Genomic DNA, 15,000 nt, shown 5'->3' with positions numbered 1-15,000 from the left:
TAAGTTATTTTGTTAGACAAGCTCCTAGATTTGCCTTCAGTACTGACTACTCTGATGTATATGCATAAATATAATATTGTATAGCTTGCTATTAAAAATATGAATTTACAGATTTGTGAGGGGTGTACTTGTATATGCTGAGCACTGTATATTATTTACCCAGAGTATTTACATGATCATAATACCTCAAGTAATACAACAAGCAGATAGGTTGGGTTAGCTTTTGCAGCTGGACATTGCTTTACATTGCCCTTGATGGGTGAACATTAGCCAGTGGGGGAGTGTCTTTTGTCTCTCCAGGTGTGAATTATTCATAGCTATTATCAATCCCGCATGAAGCTGAGATGACGCAAAATAGACTTTACAAAATGTAAATGGTGAGAAATATGCAAATGGTGGATCTGCGTGAAGAGATGCGCAGTGGTGCACATCTACATTTGCTGACAGACAATTTGGGCTATTTATCAGAATTACGGGAATTATTGGCCTGATAATATTTAATTGGATGAACAGTTTTTTTGTTTTCTTACCCAGAATATAAAAATACATTTAAATACATTTAGATCATTTACTTTAATCATTACTATTGGAATGTGGAGAGACACAACAACAACAAATAAATAAATAACAATTCTGAAGACAATCACCTACTGCTCCTTTAACATTACCCTGACATCCCTGATGCTCATACTCTCAACGTTTCTAGCCTGAGCTAAGACTGGAAATAACTCATACTCACATTATCTGCATTGATCACTGCTAACAAAATTAATCAACTCTCCAGTTTCAGCAAAACTTTCAACCCCTCACAACCAAACACTTTCATTACGGTAGCATGATGAAACAGCATTAGCGCTAACTGAGGGAAACTGTCGGAATGTTTCCCTCCAAAAAAAAAAAAGCTCACGCACAGACCAATCCAACATGCCGAAATTCCTTTGAATATAGCATAATTAGTTTCATCAGACATTTCTGCTGAATTTCCCATGTGCCCCTCAACACTGGTCGGCTGCGAATCGGCGCTACGTACACGAAACCGCGCGGCCTGCAGAGAGCTAGCATAAACACGGCATCAAAGCAGCCATTGAACTCCTTATGAGGGAAATCCCACCCCTTCTTCTTCTTTAAACAACAGTCAGACATTAGCCGAGCTCGAGATTTCCACCAATTAGCCCGCTGTCTTGAAAGCGGAGGACTGTGGATTCTTTTTCGGGGGTCGCTTCACGCCTGCTAGTTTTTGAAGCTTTTCTGAAGCCGGGCTGAACAAAGCTCGCCCATCAGATCTCTCGACATGAGAAGAAACGTCTCTGGCCGAGGATCTACCATTTTAACTGTCACTGTCGCAGGATTTCCAAAACCATCTGAGGCTTTTCCCCTGTCTATGTGGGACCAGACGTCAACAGAGCTGCTTTTTTTTTTTTTTTACGTAGCGTGTCACTGTTGGTGCCAAGAAAACTTCACAACTTCATAAGACGAAGTTGCAGCTCTATTTGTGGATCATAAGTGAAAAGGATTGTGGGTAAAAATGTTAGATTGGAGAGTACATATTTTGCATGCTGTTGTTCTGAATGTCAGCATGTGACACTGAATTATGTACATTTTAGGCAAATATGATTGGTCTCATTTATAAGCGGATTCAAAATTGGATAAAGTAACAGCAGAATTAGTTACTATTAATGGTGTTTATGAACAAATCATTAATGAATTACTTCATTTGTTTATTTATTTAATACCGCCACTTGGTTGACTCTAGCACAAGTCATTAATTTTTACTGATTTACATGTGAAAACCTATTAAAAATGGTTTAAATATCAAAGATATATTCATAAAGTATAGATGTAAACAAAACATTAATTCATGAATATAGCTCTTCTTGTTAAAATTGATGTGTTTTGGTTGACCATTTGGAAAATTACATATATACTCTCCGGCCACTTTATTAGGTACACCTGGCCAACTGCTCTTTAACGCAAATTTCTAATCAGACAATCACATGGCAGCAACTCAATGCATTTAGGCATGTAGACATGGTTAAGATGATCTGCTGCTGTTCAAACCGAGCATCAGAATGGGGAAGAAAGGTTGATTTAAGTGACTTTGAATGTGGCATGGTTGTTGGTGCCAGACAGGCTGGTCTGAGTATTTCAGAAACTGCTGATCTACTGGGATTTTTTACGCAGAACCATCTCTATGGTTTACAGAGAATGATCCGAAAAAGAGAAAATATCCAGTTAGCAGCAGTTCTGTGGGCACAAATGTCTTGTTGATGCCAGAGGTCAGAGGAGAATGGCCAGACTGGTTTCAGCTGAAAGAAAGTCAACAGTAACTCAAATAACCACTTGTTACAACCGAAGTATGCAGAAGATACTGTCAGGTATGCATCTCTGAATGCACAACACATCGAACCTTGTGGCAGATGGGCTACAGCAGCAGAAGACCACACATGGTGCCACTCCTGTCAGCTAAGAACAGGAAACCTAGGCTACAATTGGCACAGGCTCACCAAAATTAGACAATAGAAGACGGGAAAAATGTTGCCTGGTCTAATTGGGCCTCGATTTCTGCTGCAACATTTGGATGGCAGGGTCAGAATTTGGCATAAGCAACATTAAAGCATGGATCCATCCTGCCTTGTATCAATGGTTCAGGCTGGTGGGGTTCACTGCTGTGAGGTTATCATGTCAATATGGAACAAATTCTCTCAGGAATATTTCTAGTACCGTACTGAACCTATACCATGAAGGATTAAGGCAGTTCTAAAGGCAAAAGGGGGGTCCAATCTGGCACTAATAAGGTGTACCTAATAAAGTGGCCGGTGAGTGTATATACAATTTTACAATTGACAACAAGATGTTTACAACTTAATTTGAAACAATTCTACAGAATGGCCCGTAGAGTTTTTTAAATAGTTCCTTTAGTTCCTCTCTCTGTATTGCTGGATTGTTTCAGTTTGAACTAATAGTCCTCACTCACATTTTTAAAATGCATTCTAATGCATTGAATTGAATCAATTGTATCAATGTATGATTTAATGACTCATACATATATAAAAGTATATTGTTCCACTGAAAAATGAATCATATGCTGCAATGGAAATCCAGATTTATTCTACTGAGTTATCTCATATACTTAAAGGTCTTTTTTTAAATGTTTGATTATTCAAATGAGTCAGTTTGTTCTAAACGGCCACTCATATGTATAGAGCTGGAATGTTTCAGTTCAGTGAACTAACAGTCCTCACTTACATTTTTAAAATGCATTCTAATGCATTGAATTGAATCAATATATGATTTAATGACTCACCCATATCAAAGTATCTTGTTTGACTGCAAAATGAATCAGCAATGGAAGCAATGCAGCAATGGAAATCCAGATTTATTCTACTGAGTTATCTCATTCAGTCCTGTAACTTTTTGAAATGTTTTATTTTTCAAATGAATCATTTAATTATTGTCATGATTGTTTAGTGATGTAATGATTGATTCATTCTACTGAAATTAATTTCCACATTCTGTATGCAACTTTGGAAAATTTGGTTTATTTTAGCGAATCTTTCTCATTCTGGATGCAGTTTTATATATATCTGCATAGTTCTCCATACTAGTTCTTCGCTTATATATTTATATATGATTGTATGGAAATTATTATGAGCTGCTCTACAGATTGTTGATTACCACAGTAAACAAGGAAGGAAAAACAGTTTTCTTATCCGCATGCTGAGAGAAGGAGAGAGAGAAAAAAAAACATGCTTGACGCAGGCAAAAAAAAAACCCCAACCACAAATTATGACAAACAGCATATCAAATGCAGCAGCCGCACTGCTTACCCCATAAGTAAACTCAAGTGCCTCATTATCCGCTACATTTTAGCATAGCAAAAAAAAAAAAGTGCAGAATTTCCAAGACCATTCATCTGTCCCAACTACCTGTTCCTGACTCAGCTTCACCTTTACATACAGCGGCAAGGCAACGCTGATCGCCGGAGTACAAGTGGGTATACAGCTGTTTAGCGCTACAAGACAGTACTTAAACATTCACTTTTCTGCAAGGGAACTCATAATTATGTATATCTTTAAGCATCCAATTAAAATGCTAATGAACGTTTGCTGAAGACTGCTTTCCTTAGGGGAGCGAGCAGAGCAGCCTGTTTTATGCCCATATATTTAGGTGAAAGTCTTTAACGCACGGCCATTCCAAACCTAGCGACATAGCTAATCTGTAACCCGCCTTTGGCCTTGCCTTTTTAAAACATCATTTTTGTTCTAAATTAGTTTGCAGTGAAAATCATTATAGTGCATTAGACAGTTGAACTACTGTCAATATTTAAGTGTTGGGGAAGCTATACTTTGAAAGTGTAGCATGCTAAGCTAAATGCTAATCATCATTATATACTACAGTCAAGCTATTACTTTGAAAAAAAAAAACATAGAACAATGGTGGAATCAATATGTTACCCTGGACTACCCTGGTCATAAGTCCATCGTTGATTCTAATTATTTACTTGTGTAAATGTGTGTAAATTCATATTTATGGAGGTTTTTTTTTTATGAATTTCAGTAATATCATTGACTAATATGAAAATGTTCATATGATTTATTTACAATACAGTTGGTAAAGTAATATTTTCTGTCTGTTAGTAGATATATTATATGAGAAACTTGCTTTGTCTACCAAAAGTGGATCTAATTGGATTTGCATTGTCAACATTAAATTAAGTTAAACGTTATTATTATTTATTTCATATATTACGATTTTAGTTACTACTCCCGAAATCATTCAGTATAATATATATATATATTTTTTACAAAATTCTCAGCAGAAATAGCAAAAAATGTCTGCAGATTCTGTCTGGCCCAAGTCATAAGTGACAATTTTGGAAAAATAATAAGTAAATTAAATAAAATACATATCTGTAATTTTGACACAATGTTTTTTTTTTCTTTTGGCTATTACCAAATATTTACCAATGCAACATAAGGCTGGTTATGGGGTTCAGCATCACATATATCAGTTGTTATAAATTAGAATTAAAATATTTGTTTTTTTTTGTTGTACTATTTCCAAAATGTCTCCTATTTATCAGCAAAAATATCAGCACTAACACAAGTGTGATTGATTTCATACACATATATATAATGATTCAATTAGACATTTATAAAAACACTCTCACAAGGTTGCCCACATATGCTGAGCAGGGCTGCGCCCGGTCAGGAGCGCTCAACCTGCAGTCTGAGTGTTTCCTAGCGCAGTGTTTCCCAACCCTGTTCCTGGAGGCACACCAACAGTACATATTTTGAATGTGTCCCTTATCTGACCCATGCGTGTCAGGTTTTGGGGTCTTTTCTAATGTTCTGCTGAGTTGATTCAGGTGTGTTTGAATTAGGGAGAGGTTGAAAATGTGTGAACTGTTGATGTGCCTTCAGGAACAGGGTTGGGAAACACTGTCCTAGCGCTCCAATATAGTGAAAGAGGATGCTATACTGTCAGTGGGCGCCGTCTTTCGGATGAGACTTTAAACCGAAGTCCTGGCCAAATATACTCACTGGCCTCTATCCATCATGGCCTCCTAACCTTCTCCTCTTCATCTGTGGTGTGCGGTATGGCACAATATGGCTGCCGTCACATCATCCAAGTGGATGCTGCACACTGGTGGTGGATGAGGAGATTCTCCGCAATGTGTAAAGCACTTTGAGTGTCCAGAAAAGCGCTATATAAATGTAAGGAATTATTATTATAATTATTATAGGCTGCATGGTGGCGCAGAAGGTAGTGCTGTCACCTCACAGCAAGAAGGTCACTGGTTTGAGCTAGGTCAGTTGGCATTTCTGTGTGGAGTTTGCATGATCTCCCCACGTTCACGTGGGTTTACTCTGGGTGCTCCGGTTTCCCCCACAAGTCCAAAGACATGCAGTATAGGTGAATTGGGTAAGCTAAATTGGATGTAGTGTATGTGTGTGAATGAGTGTGTATAGATGTTTCCCAGTGATGGGTTGCTGCTGGAAGGGCATCCGCTGTGTAAAACATATGCTGGATAAGTTGGCAGTACATTCCGCTGTGGCGACCCCAGATTAATAAAGGGAATAAGCCGAAAAGAAAATGAATGAATTATTATTATTATTACTATTATTATTATTATCATATGATTCAGTGACTCAATCATTAAGACTCATTGCCACCTAGTGGTGGATTTAGATTTTAGTTATAGTGTAAATGAATGGCCAGAATGCATGACAAGTTTCACTTTCCATTGTTTTGGTGCTTTATAACAATATATTCACTAAAATCAATCAAACTTTCTAACGTGTGCAAAATGCAAATCCCTGATCTTTGAATTGCTCACGAGTCCAACAAATAAAACATAAAGCACACTCCCTAGTCACCAGCATCTGTCAGCTTTCTGAATCTGAAAAAAAAGTCTCTTTTTGTTGTTGTTGTTGTTCTATGGACATAATAAGATATAACGAGCAGTCAAGCCCTGCGAAAACAGTGCCAACACATTCCCAGGACGACCCTGGCAGAAGCTCAGATGGAGTATCTCGCCCGAGGAGTCCCAAAAGCCTCCTCGGTCGGCCCTCTTTTCATTGGGGCCCTGTCTTTGATACTGCGGCGATTATGAAGGCTCTGCCCCTTCATCACTCCGCTCTATTTCTAGGACAGTGACAGTGGAGGAGAGCCAGATTCTCCAGGGTCTGTCTCATCTATCTTTAACTGCCATACAGTAAATAAATAAAAGGGTCTGAGGGGCTCCTGTTTTGTTTTAGAGCGCAGAAATGGTGGCAGATGGGAACGAGGCCTGCGGGCAATGGGAAAACGGTGCCATGTTCTCCTCTTAAGCCCTGCACATGGAGCCGGTTCGAAATACAGCGTTTTGTTTGTTCCGTTCAAATGTACTGAGACGTTTTTGCAGAGATGTATGCAGCGGGACGTCTAGTTTAATGCACAGATTCTTGGCAGCATGCTAGAGATGTTGGCTAGTAGATTCGTTCAGAAGTGTAGATACAGTAAATGAGAAAAAAAGGGGAAGGAATGAAGGAAGAAATGAGAAAAGAAAACTGAAGGGAAAGGTAAAATAAAATGTGAAGAAAGAAAGAAAGAAAGAAAGAAAGAAAGAAAGAAAGAAAGAAAGAAAAGAAAGAAAGAAAGAAAGAAAGAAAGAAAGAAAGAAAGAAAGAAAGAAAGAAAGAAAGAAAGAAAGAAAGAAAGAAAGAAAGAAAGAAAGAAAGAAAGAGAAAAAAAGAACATAGGAAAGAAGAAAGAAAGGAATGAATGAAAAATAAAGAAAGAAAGAAAAGAAAAGAAAGAAAAAAGAAAAAAAGAAAAGAAAACAAGAAAGAAAACAAGAAAACAGAAAGGAAGGAAAGAAGGAAAGAAAGAAAGAAAGAAAGAAAGAAAGAAAGAAAGAAAGAAAGAAAGAAAGAAAGAAAGAAAGAAAGAAAGAAAGAAAGAAAGAAAGAAAGAAAGAAAAAGAGTAAACCAGGAAGACTAAAAGGAGAAGGAAAAGACTAAGAAATGCAAAAGAAAGACTATAACAAAGAAAGGAAGAAGGAAAATACCTCAAATACCACAGAAGCAAGAAAAATAATATGTAGGAATGAAGGAAGGCAGAGACAGTCATTTACTCTGGTTCTGCAGAACAGCATTGATTTTTCTGCTTTGGTTTCTGCATTTGTTGGGTTAAGATATTCATGTAACATATGCATTGCTTTTAAAATGAGACAAACAGCCATGCCAGTCCCCAATGGGCTTTTAAATATACAGTCGATGGGCATTTAAGTGTATTCAAGTGCCTGCCAGAAGTATATGAATGCCTTATTTGAAATATTAATTCTGCTTATTGATCATTGCTTTTCATTCATTTTTCATTATTTATATATAAAGATATATGATATATAGATATATGCAGAGAGAAAGATAGAGAGATACAAATTTTATTCAAGTATTAAGTCAACTTAAATCTCAAATTACATATTGCTTATTAGTACATCACTACTATATGAGATCAACTTTCTTTAATACTCTTACGCCAATCATCACCCTTACCACAGACTCTACTCTTTAGCGCAAAGGTAACCCTAAAAACCGGAGGGCTGACAGCTAGCTCTTTGCATCTCTCACATGGTTGCCCACTGAAGCTAAGCAGGGATACACTTGGTCAGTACCTGGATAAGAGAACACATGGGAAAGCTAGGTTGCTCCCGAAAATGGTGTTAGTGATGCCAACCTGCAGTCTGTGTGGGTGCTAACGCCCCAGTATAGTGAAGGGGACTCAGATGAGACGTCAAACCGAGGTCCCGACTCTGTGGTCATTAAAAATCCCAGGATGTCCTTCAAAAAAAAAGAGTAGGGCTTTAACCCTGGCATCCTGGCCAAATTTGCCCACTGGCCATCATGGCCTCCTAACCGTCGCCATATCATAATTGGCTTCATCACATCTCTGGCGCAAAATGGCTGCCGTTGCATCATCCAGGTGGATGCTGCACACTGATGGTGGATGAGGAGATTTTAAAAATCACTTAAACCTGAACTTAAATCTACCCAAACCACCAAACTAGTCCCTTAACTTTCCCTCAATAGCACCATAAGGTATTTGCAATACAACATAAAAAAGGACTTATATTTTTGGGTAAGTACATAGTAGTTAAAGTCTGTGTGAACTGGGATTTTTATTTCAGTACATTGATGCACTTCCAACTGAAAAGGAATATTGAGTAAGATTTCCTTTTCATGCATCATTCTCTCATTAGCAAGCAAACTAATGTTAAGAGGGGCGTGGTTAAGAATATTGTGACGTAATCCATCAAACTGATGAACCAACACTCCAAACGTGGAAGCAGACTAGGTACTGTCATGATACTGGAATTCAGTACCAATAGATACTGAAATGTTAAAAACCTCCATTTCTCGCTAACATTTAAGTGCTGTTGAGCGCGTTCTTAAACACTGCTGATTTCATTGAGTACACTTACTCAACAGAAATGACTGTAATTGGTTGTGAAGGTCATCAGGTTCACCGAACTTACCGCTGTTCATTGTGTATAAACACAAATACATGGACACTAAGTCATATCGATCAGCTAGTTTGTCTATAAGCTGGCATTCGAGCGACCCGCTGATGAATCGCAGCTTAAAAGTGCTCCAATGTCCCTGTATCTGTGGTTACACTCAGTAAATAGCGATAGGTTTGGTGAACTGATGACATTCACAAATAGGGTGCGAATTACAGGAGGGTTTGGGGGGGATTGACCCCCTTAAATTATGCTTAATCCCCCCTGAAGAACATCAAAACAAGATGTATGGGGGGGTCAGCCCTTGAATAGTAAGAAATGGCTTTCTCTGATCTCTGACCTATATCTTAAATATTAATGATTAAAAAAATGCATAATATAAATACATTTGATTCCCCTATAATGGTTTATACCATCGTGAATGCATAATCATACTCACAATCACAATCAATGCTAGGAAAAATATCATTCAACAGTCTGACACTGGCACTTCTAGAGCACTGAAAGACATCTTAAGTATTCACAAAACATGTAAAATAGGTGTTTATGTCTGCATGTAGCCTAAAAATAGAAAAAATAGACACATCATTTGTATAGTTTGACCTACAGTAACCTCTAAAATAGTCTCTAAATATCATCACCTTGGAATTATAAGGTCCTATCTGCGTTCTGAATGATTTTGAGATATTGAGCTTCAAAGTTTTTGCATTCCATATAGCAAACAACGTGTGTAACATTTGTTTTTTAAATAAAAAGTCTTAAAACGAAAACAACTTCTAAAAAAACATCCCATAATGTAAATAAGTTGTCATTTAATAAGAATATGTCAATAACTCAATTTTGACAAAAATGTCAGATAGACCCTTATAATTCTAAGGTGACGATATCCCTCAAAACACTGAAAATGTATACATTTTATTAATAAATTAGATGTAATTTAAATACATTCATGAATTTGATTCACTGAAGCTTGTATTACCAAGTTGCTACCGAAAAAAGTTGACAATCGTCAATGTATAATTCCCACACTATTCACAACCAATCACAGGCTTTCTCTTGTTCCAAAACAAGGATTCGATTGTTACAATGTTTATTTTTGTTCTTGGTGTGGTTCGCTTTCACATAGCAAAGTTTCTAAACGGACCAAAATAGTTCACATTGTTCAGAGTTTGACGGTTTATTTCCTGCTCATCTGTCATGCGTCCTTATTTTAATTTATGATGATGAGCAATAAGACATTACAAGCGAAACGCTGTGCTTTAATTTTGAATGGTGACACCCACAGAGATCATCACCAGATATAAATCAGAAGACTTTCTCATACATAGCGGTTGGCTAGAATTAGCATTATAGGCTTTCCATTAGAGAGAAATAACAGATTAATCAAGACTGCTGTTCGGTCAGTTTTCCTAACGGATAAACAACTCTCGTTACTAGTTAACATGCGTTCACTTACGCATTTGATTTGAAACGCACATTTACCGGTAAGAATGATGACAACCTGCTCTACACATAATTCTTTCTACATATAGCCTATTACAGATCCATAATACACAGTGATATAGTCAGGCTCGTTAGTTTGTTGGATTGTATTGCTTTCTCACGACAATCGATTCGCTCCAGAGTTTGTTTCAATCGAGCCGAGACCACCTCATTTTGGCGATCTCGGACCAATTGTTTTGGCGTGAATCCAAGTGTGATTGCTGAATTCACATATGCCAAACAAACCGCGCTAACTGGGGAAACGCGCCAGGTTGTGAAACAAACTTCTAGGTGTAAAAGCACCCACAGTCATTTCTGTTAAGCATGTGAACACAATGGCATATCAGCTCAACATCGCTCAAATGTTAACGGGAAATTGGCGTTTTTTAAAAACTTTCAGTATCGATTGAATTTCAATATCGTGACAACCCTAGGTCAGATTTTGACTGAAAGATTACCAAAACAAACTTTTTTTATGTGTATCTAACTCACACACAATAATTGTTCACCTTAGAATAGCAATGTGCGCTAGCAAAATAAATACTGAATAGTTTGACTTAAAATTTAGGGCGATTAATATAAAGTGAGTCTCTTGTTTGAATGAATTTCAGCTATGTATAACTTTAGGTGTGTGTATGTGTGCGAAGAAAAAAAAACTAGACTGGTATTAAATGCTGTTTTAGACCTGCATCAGCACTCTGATCCTCCTCTCTCCTCTGGATCCCACTACCGTGGCTGAGAGCCAGTCAGCAGTGATATACTTTGTTTCACCGGTGTGTGCTAATCGCCCTTCGGCAATACACAGGTAATGGTGCACGAAGGGAAGCGAAAACCCTTGTGACAGACGTCTGGAATAGTGGATGTGAGGAAAAAGGGACCGGAGCGCACTCAGCATCAGAAGTGTCAGGGTGAAGGGGGGTGGGGGGCGGATAGACCAAAGTAGACAAAGCAGAGGTGCTGGGGTCTGAAAAGTGGTTGGTTAGTCACAGAGGGGACGGGTGTGAGTGTCAGAGAGTAATTCGGCTCTGGCAGCTCTGGTTCATTGGCTGACACGTGGAGCCGGTTCTCGGAGCGCAGGTGCTTTCCGAGGGTCATGGGAGGTAGAGGTAGACACCGCAGAAAAATGGACAGTGACAAATGACAGTGCAGTTCAGGCCATCACTGGCAACTCCAATCAGCTGTGGAGAGAGTGAGAAGCTGGATCGGTATAGTAGAGACGGTGGTGGAGCGAAAGGTGTGTTTTATCAATCTTGATTGTATTTTTTTTTTTTTTTTTTAAGTACTCTGGAATAACTGGTCTCATGATGGACTCATCAAAGCAAATGTATAAAGTCAAAACAAACAACTGCTGATAGAAAATTCAGTAAAAATAGGCAAGGAAATAACGATAAGACAAAAGTTTAACGGGGACAGAAAAAAATAAAATGAAGGAAGGAACAGAAGAAAGAAGAAAGGAGATCTGTATGTAAGTATGTATGAATATGTACACACACACTTAGAGTTGAAGTCAGAATTATGAGCCCCCCTGTTTATTTTTTCCCCAATTTCTGTTTAACGGAGAGCAGATTTCTAAACATAATAGTTTTAATAACTCATCTCTAATTACTGATTTATTTTATCTTTGCCATGATGACAGTAAGTAATTTTACTAGATATTTTTCAATATATTTTTACCCCAGAAATGCTAAATAATGTTCATGTCTGGTGACTGGGCTGGCCAATCCTGGAGCACCTTGACCTTCTTCGCTTTCAGGAACTTTAATGTGGAGGCTGAAGTATGAAAAGGAATGCTATCTTGTAGGAGAATTTGCAGCACAAATGTCTTGATACCTCAGGCTGTTGATGTTGCCATCCACTCTGCAGATTTCTTGCATGCCACCATACTGAATGTAACCCCAAACCATGATTTACCCTTCACCAAACTTGACTGATTTCTGTGAGAACCTTGGGTCCATGCGGGCTCCAATAGGTCTTCTGCAGTATTTGTGATGATTGGGATGCAGTTCAACAGATGATTCATCTGAAAAATCTACCTTCTGCCACTTTTCCAAATGATCAACTAGAAGTCAAGTTATTATTGTTGCTCTTATAACTGGGATCCACGCAAGGCTTTTGTCAGGTAGTGTACAGGACAACCACACTTATGCAATGTCTTGCCTAATTGACCTAGTTAAGCCTTTAAATCTCACTTTAAGCTTTATAGAAGTGTCTTGAAAAATATTTAGTCAATTATTATGTAAATATTATCAGTTATTAGAAATGAGTTATTAAAACTATTATGTTTAGAAATATGTTGAAAAAAATCTCTCCGTTAAACAGAAATTGGGGATGGGGGTGGGAGGGTGGGGGTAATAATTCTGTTTGTATGTATGTATGATGTATGCATGTATGTGCTAAAAATGGACTGTGACAAATAAGGCATAATGGCAGTCCAGGCCATCATTGGCAACTCCAATCCACTGTGGAGAGAGTGAAAAGCCAACTCGGTAGTAGAGATGGCAGTGGATTAAAAGTCGCATGTTATTGATCTCTGTTTTTTAAGCACTCTGGCATAATTGGTCCCATGATGGATTCATCAAAGTCCATGTATAAAGTCCAAACAATCCACCGCTGATAGAAAATGGTCTAACTATTGGCACTCAGGTGTAGAAGCCACAGGCCAAATATCCCTGTTGTTCGCACCCACAGTTAGATGGATGAAAAAAATCCAGTGGAAAAGAAATGCTAATTTGATGAAGAGTAGGAACATGGACATAACACTTTTGCAAATTGCTGGAGTTCATTTGAATTTATTTATTATTTAAACACACACACATGCACAGTATAACTAAGGGATAACATCTGCTTAAAAGTATGACAGGTGTGCATCCTTCATTCTAAAGGAAAGCTAAGCACATCATACTCAGTGCTCTGGAAAGATGGAAGACATTGCATTTGGCTTAATTACATAATGCTAATACCATTACGCTGTCCTGGTTCAAAGTTAAGCATCACCTAAAGCTTCCTGGGCAAAGAATGAGATTTTATTTAGATACAAGGCCACTGCTAAGAGAGGGGGAAAAAAAGAATTTTATTCCATTCGCCCTTTTGGCAGGGAATCTATCGTTGAAGGACGACAAGCAGAGGATGCTTAATAGAATCATTTGTTCTCTTGTCCTGTTCCTTTTGTTCTAAAAGCCTCTTTTTCCTCCCTTCTTCTTCAGATGTTATATCACCAGATGAATCTTTGCATTCCCTAAAGGGAAGGTGCTGAACTCTGAAATAGTACGACCGGTTGGAATCGTTACATCAGATAAAAGTGGACGCACGTAAAATATGAATGGGGTTCCAAGCCCACCAAGAATCACAAACAAATGGATGAGACCTGTAGTCTTTGCAGTCTCCACTGTCCAACCATCAATCATGTGGATTTCGGGTGCTTGTGAAAAACGCTAGTAGGCTTGTACTGAAAGGGGTGGAGAGGACAAAAACAGAAGCAGGAATCAAGGTTGTGGGCCAAAATATTTAGAAATAAGGACAACATGGAAGGAAGGAAGGAAGGAAGGAAGGAAGGAAGAAAAGAAGGAAGGAAGCAAAAGACAGAATTGGACATAAAAGGTAAAAATACCATGGAGAGAGTAACAATAGAAAACCAATGGAAGGAAGGAAGGAACGAAGGAAGGAAGGAAGGAATAGTTGGTGGGAGGGAGGACAAATAAATAAATGGAACGATGGATGGATAGAAAAATAGTTGTTCATATAGCTAGATGGATTGATGGACAGATGAATGGATGATACAATGATGGATGGATGAATAAAATGGCACATGGGTGGATGGATCGATATAAATGACAATGGATGGATCAATGGATGTAAATGACACAATAGATGGATGGATGGATGGATGGATGGATGGATGGATGGATGGACTTAAATGACACAATGGATGGATGGGTGGATTGATGTAAATGACACATAATGGATGGATGGATGGGTGGATGGATGGATGGATGGATGGATGGATACAATGATACAAGGATGAATTAATGGATAAAATAATACAAGGATGGATGGATAGATGGATGTGAATGACACAATGGATGAATGGATGGATGGATGGAAATGACACAATGGATGGATGGATGTGAATGACACAATGGCTGGATGGATGGATGGATAAAATGATACAATGATGGATGGATGGATGGATGGATGGATGGATGGAAATGACACAATGGATGGAAGGATAAAATGATACAAGGATGGATTGATGGATAAAATGGCACATGGATGGATGGATGTAAATGAAACAATGGATGGATGGATGTATGGATGATAGATAAATGGATGGATGTAAATGACACAATGGATGGATGACTGGATAGATAGATGGAGAGATGTAAATGACACAATGGATGGATGAATGAATGTAAATGACACATAATAAATAGATGGACGTATGTAAATGACACGATGGATGGATGGAAATGACACATAACAGATGGACAGACGGATGGATGGATGGATAGATGGA

The 15,000-nt window shown here is 38.1% G+C and overlaps 1 protein-coding gene across 1 annotated transcript in view; it reads right to left on the bottom strand.

Moving 5' to 3' along the window:
* Window positions 1-15,000, bottom strand: part of ntrk3a (neurotrophic tyrosine kinase, receptor, type 3a) — a 390,201-nt gene that overhangs the window by 150,501 nt on the left and 224,700 nt on the right. The window lies entirely within an intron of this gene.

The sequence above is a fragment of the Danio aesculapii genome, chromosome 25, assembly GCF_903798145.1.
Source record: "Danio aesculapii chromosome 25, fDanAes4.1, whole genome shotgun sequence".
NCBI lineage: Eukaryota > Metazoa > Chordata > Actinopteri > Cypriniformes > Danionidae > Danio > Danio aesculapii.
This window is presented reverse-complemented; position numbering and strand designations above follow the sequence as displayed.